The following is a 13,812-nucleotide window of genomic DNA, read 5'->3' on the forward strand; positions in this document are numbered from 1 at the left end:
AAGCCACTGATTGCCCCTTCCAGGTTCTGGTAGCTGCCAGCATTCGTTGGGTCCCTCTCAACATATCCCTGCAGTCTCTGCCTCCACAATCACCCTGACTTCTCTCATGTGGGTACAGGTCTCCCCCTCCTCCCTCAGATAAGGACACACAGGATTGCATCAGGGCCCACTTGGATAATTCAGGATTATCTCTCCATATCAGGATCTTCACTTGACACATATCTGTGATGTCCTTTCTGGACATAAAGTAGGATTCACAGATTCTAGGGAGCAGGACCTGATATCTCTGGGAGACTCATTCAGTCTACCACCATGATCCTTCAGGGTTCATGTTCATCCCATATGCAAAGTAAATTAATCCCCATTTTAAAACCTTCCACCAGGGGCTGGGGATGAGGCTCAAGCGGTAGCGCGCTCGCCTGGCATGCGTGCGGCCCGGGGTTCGATCCTCAGCACCACATACAAACAAAGATGTTGTATCCGCCGAAAACTAAAAAAAGAAATAAATATTGAAAAATTCTCTCTCTCTCTCTCTCTCTCTCTCTCTCTCTCTTTAAAAAAAAAAAAACCTTCCACCGTCTCAACCCATTATAACAACTAATTATATCAACTAATGTCTGAAATCTCACATAAACATGACCAACCCCAAAGTCCCAAATGCATCATTTAAATCAATCATATGTGACACTCTATGATCCATCCTGGGGCAGAATCCCCATCTGTTAAGTTACCTGTTTCCAAGAGACAATGCTGGGACTGGTACAGGATGACAGACTTTCCATTCTGAAAGGAGAAAATGGACAGAAGAGAGGAGCCACTGCTTCCAAGCAATTTGAAAATCCAATGGAAAATACATTCGGTTTTAAGAACTGGTAATCATCCTGTCTGGCTCAAGACTCCATCTTTAGGGCCCGTTGCTCTATCCTGAGACTCCACCTTTAGGGTGGGTTTTCCTTTCTCTCGAAAGGAAGCACACATTTCCGGTAAGTAGTTTGTTGACATATTTTCTGCCCATGATGGCTAATCTTAGTTGTCAATTTGACTGGATTGAGAGTTGCCTAGAAAATCATGACGCATACTTTGGGGTGTGTCTGTGAGGGTGTTTCCAGAGACTATTTGCATGTGGGTCAGTGAACTGAGGGGAAAGACCTGCCCTGAATATGGGTGGCACCCTCCAATAGGCTGGGGCCTGGATGCAACAAAAAGTGGAGGGAGAGGGAAGCTTCCCTGCACTTACTAACCTGATTCTTCTTTTTGTTTTTGTTTGTTTATTTTGGCTGCTCCTGTCACCATGGACATCAGACTCCAGAGTCTTCAGCTGGAATGTGGATACACACCAGGGTCTCTTCAGGAAGCTTACAGACTTTCAGCCTCTGACTGAGACTACATCACTGGTCCCTCCTGTAGAACGGATGGAGTTTTCCTTAACCCCATTCTTCCAGTGACACAGACACAGAAGAGCTTAGGTAGCTTGCCCAGGGTAAAGTTACAGAGGAGCCAGAATTTGGGTCCTAACAATATGGTTCTACATACTCATTTAATGCTCACACAACCTCTCAAAATAGAGAATATTACCCCCATTTCACAAAAGAGGGAACAGGTTTAGAGGGCAGACTGGTAACTACTAGGAGCTGGGATCTGAGCTAGGATCTCTCAGGTTCTAAATCCACATCTTTCCACAATAACCTGCTGCCCCTGAAGAACAAACTCCTCGGAGCTGATGTTGCTGGTCTTTCCAGTGTTCTTGTTGGTAGCTTGGATTTCTGTCTCAAACTTGCAAGGCTTGGAGAGTAAGAGTTGGTCTCTGTTAGTTCTCTCTGCAGCAGAAGTAGCTGCAGCTGTTCCCTTCCGGGGGAAATGTGTACTAGTCAATGAACATTGCCCACATGCAGAGTTTGCACAACTAGGGAGTCCTTGGATGATATGATCCAAACTTACTAACTAGTTGGTCCTTGCGCATATTTTTGGTGCAAGGACTCATCTCTAAGGAATCTGGCTTGATGCAAAGGGGTCAAATCTTTGGGCTGTGGAGTCCCAGCTCTTTCTTTTACCATTTGGTGACCTTGAGCATAATACTTAGCCTGGGTGAGGTTCATTTCCCTCTTATACAGCAGAGGAGTTACGACAGCATCAAATTCATTGTGTTTATACATTTTAAATTTATATTTTGGATATGAGGTGTGCCCCAATATCTTCTATACTAATAATGCAGGAATGTCCAGATATAAAGAGATTGAATTGTGAGAGCTGGAACCTAATAAGTCCATCCCAGTTTGAATGACTGGGTGGTAACTGTAGGCAGGTAGGACATGGCTAGAGGAGGTGGTTCACTGGGTCATACCCTGGGGGGTGCATCTTCCCTGTGACCCTTTCCCCTCCTCCCTCTTTCTGTTTCTTTGCTGCCACGAGAGGAGCAGCTTCCCTTCTTCATTCGCTTCCCCCAAGATGTTGGAGTCAGCCATTTATGGACTGAGATCTCTGATACCATGAGCCAAAATAAACTTTTCCTTCTATAAGCTCTTCTTGTCAGGTATTTTGGTCACAGTGATGCAAAAGCTGACTAAAACAGAGACAATGTGTAAAATGTTTATTTAGCACTGATCTTACATTAAGCAGACAAAAAACTAGTGGCAATGATCAATAATGGCAAACCTATGATGTAATTCCTAGAACTGAGGCCCATATCAGGTTAGAGGGACTACTAGATCTGTTCATCTTCTAATAGTAATATTGCTAATATTAACTAAGAAATATATAGTTTTTATTTTGTGTCAGGAGCTATTCTAAGTGCTTTACAAACATTGACTCATTTAGTTTTCAAAATGCCTCTGACATGAGTAATATTATTATCCCTGTTCTACAGATGGAAAAACTGAGGCACAAAGTGTTTAAATACCTTGTCAGAAGTCATATTATTGATGAACAGGGGAGCCAGGAATTGAATCAGGCAGACTGGCTCCACTGCCCTTGTTAATAACCACTAAACTGTTCTAGTTTTCACAGTAAAAGGGGTCATCTGTGACATAGCAGGAGTCCATTAAAGCAAACTTTCTAGGCTTAAAAGCTGTGATTGTAGCTAGCTGACTTCTAAAGTCCATCCCAGGTTCTGCATTTTAAGCAGAAAGCAAAGAGTGATTTCTGACTTCCCAATTTATGCCTGGATGGGAGAAATTCAGACTTCAGTGGTTCCGGCTGCCAACCTTGTGCAGACTGTGGGTAACTGAACATGTTTGCAAGTCCCCTCAGTTAACACTGGCACTAACCACCTGGTGGCCAGATTAGTGAGAGTCTGGCCTTCCCACCCAGCCCCTCTCTTTGAACAAGCTGCAGCTGCCTCTGAGGTTGTTCTTTGGCCAGGATGTGGTTGAAAAGTTCACACTTAAAAGCCCATTTAAGAGGATTTAAAAGAAACAACAACAGAAGCAGGTGGAGTAGAAGTGACCTAGTCACCTTTTGCCCCTTGAGCTGCTTCAACAGCTGGGAAGAACTGGGCAAACCAGCAATGCCAGACCATAAACCTCCCTGTGACTCCAGACCTGCTGCTACTTTGAATGGAGCGCCTATCAGGGACTCACTCTGTGGCAAAATAACTGCAACTGGAGAGGGAATTGCTGCTAGAACTCGGAGTAAACACCCAGGGGGACAAGAATCTAATTGAAGAATTGGAATTCACCAGCGAAGGCCATTTAGCCATTTCACTGCCAAACCAAGGAGGTGCTTTTACTGCCCAGTGTAAGCCGGCTGCATAGGGACCTTGGGTCTGATGAGGTGCAGCAAGCCTTGCACAAAGTTAGACTGCCTGTCTGCAATGCCCTTTCTCTCATTCCATAAACAAAGCGGTTCAAGCTTCAAGCTTCTGCGCATCTTAGTGGTTTTGTTAGGTTGATATCCTAGGGCTGGGGTAAAGAGATCCAGGAAACCTGTAGAGGTGGATGTTATTCCAAGGGTTGAAAGTGATGCCAATCCCGAACCAGGAATACTTAGATTGGAAAGGAAAATGTGATGTCACTTGTTTTAGATATAACCTGCCAAATTCAAATGACAAATGTTTTAGTATTTCTGTCCAAAACATATTGCATTATCCTATCCTTCGGGTAGCACTCTAAATGTTTTTGAAGAGGCACTGGCTACTTTATATCTAAGGTTATAAGCAGGGTGACCAACCATCTCTGTTTGGGTCTAGGGGAAACTTTTAGTGATAATACCAGGAAAGTTCCAGGCCAACTTGGAGTCACACTTGCTACCTAAAACTAGCAAACTGTAGTGACATAGAATGAGGGAGGTTCATATTGATGTAATATTGTTTACTGACTTTTCTCTTTATTACCATAGTGATATCCAGCCACCTAATATCATAACAAAATTCTCTTATTCATTGCCAACACCTCTTCTAAAATAACTGATGTAATGAAATTACCATTAATTTTCTACACTTTTTCACTCCTTCACATCTTTTATGTGAGGATCATGTCAGTTAATCAAATGGTAATCAAAATATAGCTATTACTTGCTTGTTACATTACTAATGAGCAAGAAAATAAAGCCATTTATCCCATTTTAAAGTAAAAATACCTTTCACAGAGAACATAGACTTATGGTTAAAACTTAAATTTCTGAGGGCTGGGGATGCAGCTCAGTTGTAGAGTTTGCCTGATAGGTGTAAGTAAGGCCCTGGGTTCCATTCCCAGAACCCTCCCCCGCACCCCCCCCCAAAAAAACCTTTTGAAAACCAATATCCATTTTCTCATGGTTACTGAATTGAATCTGTGTACAAAGAAGACATTTGATTCTGCTGTCTGACATCCAGTTACTCACATGTACGTGGTCCCACACATACAGATGGTAGACATTCATTCTTTCTAAAGAGTACATATTAAACAGATTTAACCAATGACATATTAGAAATATATATTCTTTGGGATACAACTAATCTGACCAAGAGAATGCCTAAATCTACCTGAAAATTTTCCTCTAACAAAGGAAATTAGGATTCTTACCATAATCTAAATTATGAGTGATATGCTATAAAATGCTTGCTTCTATAAGATTACAGTGACAACATTCTTGCTATAAAATATCTTTTGTCTTTTTTAAAAAAAAATGGTATCAAGTTGTATCTATTATTTAATTCCACTTTTTACAGGAAATTAAGTTTAAAAAAGTTCATATGCAAACAGTCAACCTCTTTTTTACTGTGGATTAAAATAAACTGATGGGTAAAGATTAATTTTTGGTAACAATTCACAACTTATAAGTGAAAAGATTGGAGGCTTTAGAAAGACACTCTCTTCTTGTACTACTGAAAAAGGGTGACTTCTGCAAAGTTGCACTATTGTGATAAGGATGACATCAGAGGTGACATCATCAAACAAAACCGGCACCACAGCTGACCAATACAGATCTAATCTCTATGATGCCAAGTGCTTGGGTATGATGATAAACTATGTTTTTGATAATTGAGAGCAGAAGAACATTGTCCATTTTAACTCTTCATGCTGAATTTGAATCCTAACATGCATTTTCAGCTCAGTGTTCTAATTTACTCAACATAATTGAGTCAACCTTTGATTCCTTATCCTGCATTGCCTTTGGTCAATACATAGTTATAGCAATCTTTTTTAAGTAGTGTGGTTGCAGTAAATAGAGATTAAGTTGAAAGTATGTGTACCAACTGCAGATCAGCCCACTGGGAGTCTAAGTGGTTCTTTAAAAAATCTTGTATATTCACAATAGACTATTAGCCATAAATAAGAATGAAATTATGGCATTTGCCAGTTAATGGGTAGAAGTGGAGACTATCATGCTATGTGAAATAAACCAGTTCAAAAAACCCAAAGGCTGAATGTTCTCTCTGATATGCTGATGCTAACACACAATAAGGGTGTGGGGGGGGGGAGAATAGAAGTTTATTGGATTAGACAAAGGGAAATAAAGGAAAGGGGGGAGGAATGGAAATAGGAAAGACAGTAGATGCATCAGACATAACTTTCCTATGTTCATATATGAATACACAATCAGTGTATCTCCACATCATGTTCAACCACAAGAATGGGAGCTTTTACTCCATGTATGTATAATATGTCAAAATACATCCTACTGTCATGTATAACTAAAAAAAGGAAAAAAAATTAAATTAAGAATAAAATAATCTGTTAATCCAAAAAATCTTGTATATTATTTTTGTTGTGATTTAAGAGTAGAAGTGAAAGAAATGTACATTTGCTGAGTGACTATGGTTCTAGTTCAGGGGTAGGTAGTCCATTGTGAGGGATTTTATCCACGTCATCCTCTATGACAATGACCAACAGCTTTACTCTTTAGTGAGGAATCAGAATTAGATATCCCCCTTCCATCAGGTTTGATTTTAAAATCCATGTTATTCTAATAGTTCATAGGGCAAACCTGCTTCAACTTGTTCTATTCAAAAAAGGTTCCAGAAGTCTACGAAAGAGGAAAAAATGCATGACTATCAAGCCTAAACAAAATCTCCAAAATTAAATAACTAGTCCATGTGAAGTCCGGATCTGTTTAACTCCACAGCACATCATCACTACTGTTCACAGTGGGGTATCATCAAGCCTTGCTGGATGCCAAGTACCAGGGAAGAAAGAAATTCAGTCTGCCATTGTTTTAAAACATTAGCCCTCCATACCACTTGGGAGTTCAGTGTTATCTTATTCCCCAGGGTATTTTCATGTCTGGGTGTTAGGAAAAACGCCCAGTTTCTGGATCTATAAGGCTGAAGACAAGATCAAGGTAAGCAAACCAAATCTTCAACTAGCAGTCATTCTCCACCAAAAGCCTGCTTCAACTATCAACTGCTCCTTCTGTCACAGTCCAGAAAAGAGTTAAGATTCGAGTCTGGAAAGGATTATCAGAGTCAAGAGACTGGCAAGGGAGGGAGAGTGTCTACAAGGTGCCAAGGCTGAGAAGCTGGTGGGCAAATCAAGAAATATTTGCAGAAGACAAAAGAGAAGCTAAGCTACCTTAGAGCTTGAGGCACCTGGATGTGTTGTAGACCACAGGAAAGGAGCTAGCAGACAAAGGAGAAGAGAGTCAAAATGCAAGAAAGTAATAGAGTGTCAGAAGAGGTGAGAGGCAAAAATCTCAAAGAAGTTGGTAGTGGTGGACTCAACAGCGCAGGGGGAAGGATTAGCCTGGGCATGGTAAATGACACTCTTCTAAAATGGAAGAAAGAGATCTGACATGGAAAGGCTTTGAGATGAGAAGAAAACCTGAATCCCCAGTATTAAGACAGTGTTCCAGTTTTCCTGGATTTCTTTACTAAAGATTGCATGAGAGGCTTTAATATACGCAAAGTTTCAAGTCCCAGGAAGTGGGTTTGGGGGGAATATTTGGGTGTAATTCTGAATGAAGAGATAAAACAATAAATTCTAAGAAGCTGCCAGAAGCCATGACTAGAATGCTAGAACATACTACATTGCATGCAAAGAAAGAAAGAAAGAAAGAAAAAACAACAACAAAAAAGAAAACCCAGAATGGGATATCCTAAGGATCAGTAACATCTGAAAAGAAAGACAAGAGGAAGAATGTCTAGAAATACATAATAAGTTTTGTGTTTATGTCCACTGGTCCTAGGTCACATAAATATAGAAATTGTTTTACCTTCATTCAGTACAATGAAAGCAGTTTAGAAACTATAGAAAACCTTGAATTCTTGTTAAATAGATGAGTGGGTAGATGAATGGTTGAATGAATAAATGCAAGGAGAGTTGCATGGAAAGGCAAATAGAATACTTAGAGAAGAAATGATAAAATGATCTTATATTTAAATATTTCAAATATGACTCCTGGTAGGAAGATCATCTGTGCCGTATCATTACGATGAAGAGAAAGAACTTTGTTCTTTCCTTTGACTTTCTGATGTGGCCAATATCAGGAAAAAGAGAATGATAAGGGGAATTTTATCTGAAAGTGTTTGCTTATTGAGAGCTAAGAGTAAGAGCTGCACGTGATGAGTAGTTTTCACAGTGTAAATACCAAGAAAAGAAGAACCAGGAGCCTTTTTAACACCATCATTGAGCAAGGTAGGCTTGACCCCTAGAGCCATGGAAAGGGAAACTTGGAACAGAGACTGTGAGTAACATCCATGAGGAACATAACAGCATTTCTCAAAGCAAAATGAAAAACCAACATTTAGATAAGCAAGAACTGTCATTAAGTTAAATTAGAAAGAGAGCATTAAATGAGCTCGAGGGTTTAGAGTTTCTAAATTCTAACTCCTTATGTGATTGTCTTAAGTCTGTAATAGGTCTGTAGATAACTAACAACTGCATATTTGTCTTGCTGTTTTCCTTTTTAAGTTTATATTTCTCTTATGAAAAATTTGCATGTATTCTAGAAAAATCATGATTCAGTATGGGGCTGGAGATGTAGCTCAATGGTACAGTTCTTACCTAGTGTACACAAGGCCCTAGGTTTCATCCCCAATACCACAAAAAATAATAATAGCAATAATTCTGTGTGAATGTTTGAGCTATTTCTTATGTATTAGCCAAACCTGGAGAATTTTATTTCCAGAGAAGCAAAGTCATACTTGTTTGGCATAAGTAGAAAGAGAGAAGGTGAATGTTTGCAGAAAAAAAAAATTGAGATAAAGTCAGTGATACAGAAAGAAAAAAAAACTTTATAAGTGAGCCTTACAAAATATCTATATGCTTATAATTCCCTAATCAATAGTAACAGTCCACCTTGTACCTCAGTGTGGACTGAATTGCCCAATTGACACACATGGTTGCATTACACACTTCGCAAATGTAGGATATTGAAGACTGAGCTCTTGATCTCCTCTTCCAAGCCTACTCCTATAGCTACATCCCTTTGTATAATTAGCTTTTCATCCTTCTAGTTGTTCAGATCAAAAAACAATGGAGTGATTCTGGACTTTCCACTTTGTTTCACATTCTTCATCTGATCCATCAGCAAATCCTGTCCTCTCTCTTCAAAACATATATCCAGAACCACCCTCATCCAACAGCCTTTGAACGGGCCTTCCTGGCCTCTCGAGTCCATCCTCACTCTCTATTGTCTGACTCTCAACACAACAGCCAGAGTGATGCTTCTGCACCATAATGTCTGCTTACAACCTTCCTGTGGCCACCCCTATTCTCCTCAGAACACAAGTCTAATCATGGTCTGGCACTTTCACTTGTTCCTTCTTCCTGGAATGTTCTCTGCCTGTACTCCCCACAGCCACATGGTGCCTCTCTCATTCTCAAGTCTTACTTGAATGTCACCTCCCTAGGAGGTCTTCCCTGGTGACATCATTTGAACTGCAAATTTCTCTCAATGCTATTTCCCATTCCTGGGCACTCCTTGTCCCCTGTTACCTGATTTTGCTTTCTCCATGGCACTGACATTTCCATTTTATTTATTTATTTTGGTTACTGTCTGTCTTCCCTCACTAGATTTGTAAGCTACAAAAGAACTAGAATTTTTCTCTGTTTTGTTCGTTGTTGTCCCCCTGGGACAATGCCTGGTCAGTGGGCTCTTAATAGATGTTTGAAGGAGAGAGGAAGGAAGAAAGGAAGGAAGGACAAATAAATGCATTCCAATAGTGTCAGTAGAGTAGTAAATATAAAAACAGGGGTTGAAGGGTAGGTAAACTCAATAATTCCTGAACTATAAATGCAAAAAAGTTTTAGGCATTAAAAGACATATGAGACCCAAGGGGGAAAAAAAGAGTGCTTAGTATGCATATTTATAAATACACAGAGACAGATACACACACACACACTCACATACACACACAATGAATTTACAAGGCTTCTACTGAAACTGAAAAAAAATTCTATAGAACAAGAAATTATCACTGGAAACCAACGATTTGATTTCGGTATTACTGGTAGAAATATGTAAGACGTCATTGAGATTGCTTTTGTTAACAGTGTGGTCTCTGTGTTTTAGTTTAGTGAATGTATGACTATTTAGTGGGCTTTCATAGGTTTGTTTCATCTCTTGCTTCCCCACAATCATGGTTTTCCCCTTAAGTTTCTTAATTTCAATTTTTTTTTTAAAATAGCAGTTACCAAAAACCACAACCCTAAACCATAGAGAAACTTCTGTGTTCCTTTCTAAGTCAAAAATAAATAAAATGACATCTGAGTTATACAATGGTGATTCTTTCATGAGTACAACTTTTTTTGGGGGAGAGTATGCTGGGAATCAAACCTGGGGCCTTGTGCATGCTAGGCACGTACTCAACCACTGAGCTACATCCCAGCCCCATTAGTACAACTTCTAAGGAGAGTTCTTGCTAGGTAATATTTCGTCTCTCCTCCGCTCCATGAGAGAGCCAATGATGCCATTATTATTTCTTCTTACTAACTGAACATAAGAAAAGATAATAACAGCTATAAAAGATTCAAAGAAGGCAACAGGAATTACTAAAAAAATTACTAAATACTACAATACAGCTTATGAAATGTATAAGAAGTATATAATAGAGAAGATCAATAAAGAAGCACTGGTTATTTAAAAAGGTTAATAAAATTGATAAGCCACAGCTGAGAATGACAAAGAAGGAAAAGAAAAACTAAAAAGGAAAGGCACAAATAAACATATGGAGAAGGGGAACAGCATTACATATATTCAGAAAATCCACAGCAAGGAAATCATGAACTATTTTCTGCCTATTGGTTTGATGATTTATATAAATCCTGGAAAAGTTTGACTCAAGAAGAAATTTAAAAATTAAATAGTTGTAAAACAATAAATAGATCAATTTAAGAAAAAATCTAATAAGGAAACACTCCAGTGGCTTCTGCAGGAAGTTCTATCAAGTGTAAAAGTAATAGACACTTCTCAGAAGAAATGCAATCAATCAACAAATATATGAAAAAATGTTCAACATCTTTAGTAATTAGAGAAATGCAAATTAAAACTACTCTAAGATTTCATCTCACTCCATTCAGAATGGCAGTTATCAAGAAGAATATAAGCAACAGTAAGTGTTGGCAAGGACGTGGGAAAAAGGTACACTCTTACACTGCTGGTGGGACTGCAAATTGGTGCAGCCAATATAGAAAGCAGTATGGAGATTCCTTAGAAAATTTGAAATGGAACCACCATTTAACCCAACTATCCCACTCCTCAGTCTATATACAAAGGACTTAAAAACAGCATACTACAGTAATGCATCCACATCAATGTTTAGAGCAACACAATTCACAATAGCTAAACTGTAGAACCAACTTTGATGCTCTTCAACAGATGAATAGATAAAGAAATGGTGGTATATATATACACAATGGAATATTACTCAGCATTAAAAGAGAATAAAATCATGGCATTTGCAGGTAAATGGATGGAGTTGAAAAATATCATGCTAAGTGAAGTAAGCCAACCCTCAAAAAACCCAAAGCTGGAATGATTTCTCTAATGTGTGGATGCTGATCCATAATGGGGGTTGGAGGGGGAGCATGGGAGGAATGGAGGAACTTTGGATAGGGCAAAGGGGAGGGAGGGGAAGGGGGGGGGAGGGGGTAGCAAAAATGGTGGAATGAGATGGACATCTTTACCCTAGGTACATGTATGATGACATGAATGGTGTGACTCTACTTTGTGTACAACCAGAGACATGAAAAATTGTACTCCATTTGTGTACTATAAATCAAAATGCATTTTGTCATATGTAACTAATTAGAACAAATTAATTAATTAATTAAAAATATATATAATTAAGATGTAATTACAATTTTACACAAGCCTTCAGAGACCAGAAGAAGAGGAAGTACCCTCAGTTCATATGAAACTGGTATAACTTTGATTCCAAAATTTACAAGCACTATACATGAGAAAGGCAAATGAACATGAACATGAACATGTTCATAAACTCATGAGCACTAATGCCGCAGTCTGGCTGGGCACAAAATAACCAAGCCTCCACTAGGGACTTGTAGGTTCAAAACAGGAACTCCTTTATCCCCCTGAACTCCCGTGAACACCACCCACGCAGCCCTTCCAGGAACACCACCAACCGGAAATCCCTCCTCCGGCACTTCCCCAACCAACACGAAGTCTCCAGGAATCCCTGTGAGAACTTCAAAGTAGTGGGGCGCCCTAGGCAGACAGCAGGGGTCTAATATACAATTGAATACACAGCTTAACATAACCATCATCATCTCAATGGCTCCCTGACTTCACCTCTCAACCACTCCCTTCTGGCAAAAATGCCATGCATCATTGCGACTGGGCTGTGGCTCTCAGCACACTAATGCAAAACAAATTCTTAAGAAATTATTTATATGCAAAATCCTATAATATTTGAATTCTATAATATTATAAATATATAATAATGTATAATTATGATCAAGTAGGGTTGTTTTAGCCAGCTTTCCATCAATGTAACAAAATATCTGAGATAATAAACTTATAAGGAAAAAAGGTTTATTTTTGACTCATGATATCAATCCATGATTGGTTGGCTCCATTGCCTTTAGCCTGTGGCAGTGCCATATATCACGGTGAGAGTGTGTGCTGAAAAAGCTGCTTAGGTCATGACAGTTGGGAAGCAAAGAGAGAAAGAGAGCAGGACCAGCTCCCCAATATTCCCTTAAGGGCATGTTTCTGTATGACCTAACTTCCTTCCACTAGGCCCCACCTCCTAGAGATTCCATCACCTCCCAATAGTGGGGACTAGGCCTTCAACATAGAGCCTTTGTGAAACACTTATGGTATAAAACATGTCAGGGATATTTATACCAGTGGGCAAGCTTAATGTTTGATAATTATAGTAACTTTTAGCAAACCAGAACTAGGGAGGAAATTTCTTAATGTGACAGAAAAAATAATCTACAGAAATCCTAGAGCAAACATAATATTTAATAGTCAAGTATTAAAAGCTTTCCCTTTGAGATTGAAAACTGGACGAGGAGGCTGGCTACAACTATTCCTAGTCAATCCTGTATCAGAGGTACTAGGTGACACATAGCTTGAAAAATAAATATAAAAGTTATATAGAGTTTAGAAAGGGAGAAATAAAGTTCTCATTATTCATAGATAATGATTCTGCAAGTAGAATTTTTTTTAAAAATCTACAGATAAATTATTAGGGTTAGCATAATTTGGAAAGTCCTAGATACAAAGTCAATACATAAAGATCAATTGACAATAGTAAAGATCTACATAAAAATGAGCCATAAAAATGACTTTGAAGAATCAATTAATCTGTCAATTCTCCCTGAATATTATATCCCACTTCAAGTCTCAACAGTTATTTTGGGATAATTAAAGATGATTGTAATTCATGGAGATGTAAAAAGCTTAAATATTTAGTTCAAGACAGAACTGGGCATGATGGCTCATGCCTATGATCCCAGCTGCTTGGGAGGCTGAGGCAGGAGAATTTCAAGTTCAGTTTCAGGCCAGTTTCAGGAATTTAGTCAGACCCAGTTTCAAAATTGAAATATAAAAAGGTTTGGGGATTGCTAATGGTAGAACACCCTGGGGGTTGAATTCATAATACCACAAAGAAAAAGGCATTTTGAAAAGAATTCTTGACAAGTTTGGTGCAGAGATTAAACAGAATCAGACATCTGAACACTTGATATAGAAGTGGCAAAGTGGGGAAATGACAAATTTTCAATTAACAATGCTCGAACAGTTCAGCATCGTTTGAGGAAAATTGAAATCAGACCCCCATCTCATAAATTATGAAATAATAACTTTGGATAGTTTAAAAAACTAAATACAAATGACAAAGCTATGGACTTTAGCAGATAATAGAGGTAATCTATTTATGACCTCTGAGAGAGAAGGATTTCTTTTTTTTTTAAATAATACATTTCCCTT

At 38.8% G+C, this 13,812-nt stretch overlaps 1 pseudogene; it reads right to left on the reverse strand.

The window, feature by feature from the left end:
• Positions 1-1,653: 1,653 nt before the first annotated feature.
• Positions 1,654-13,812, reverse strand: part of LOC124104098 (high mobility group protein B1-like) — a 68,385-nt pseudogene continuing 56,226 nt past the window's right edge.

Source organism: Marmota monax, unplaced genomic scaffold (assembly GCF_021218885.2).
Source record: "Marmota monax isolate L192 unplaced genomic scaffold, Marmota_monax_Labrador192_F-V1.1 WCK01_AAM20220418_F8-fsc00001, whole genome shotgun sequence".
Classification (NCBI taxonomy): domain Eukaryota; kingdom Metazoa; phylum Chordata; class Mammalia; order Rodentia; family Sciuridae; genus Marmota; species Marmota monax.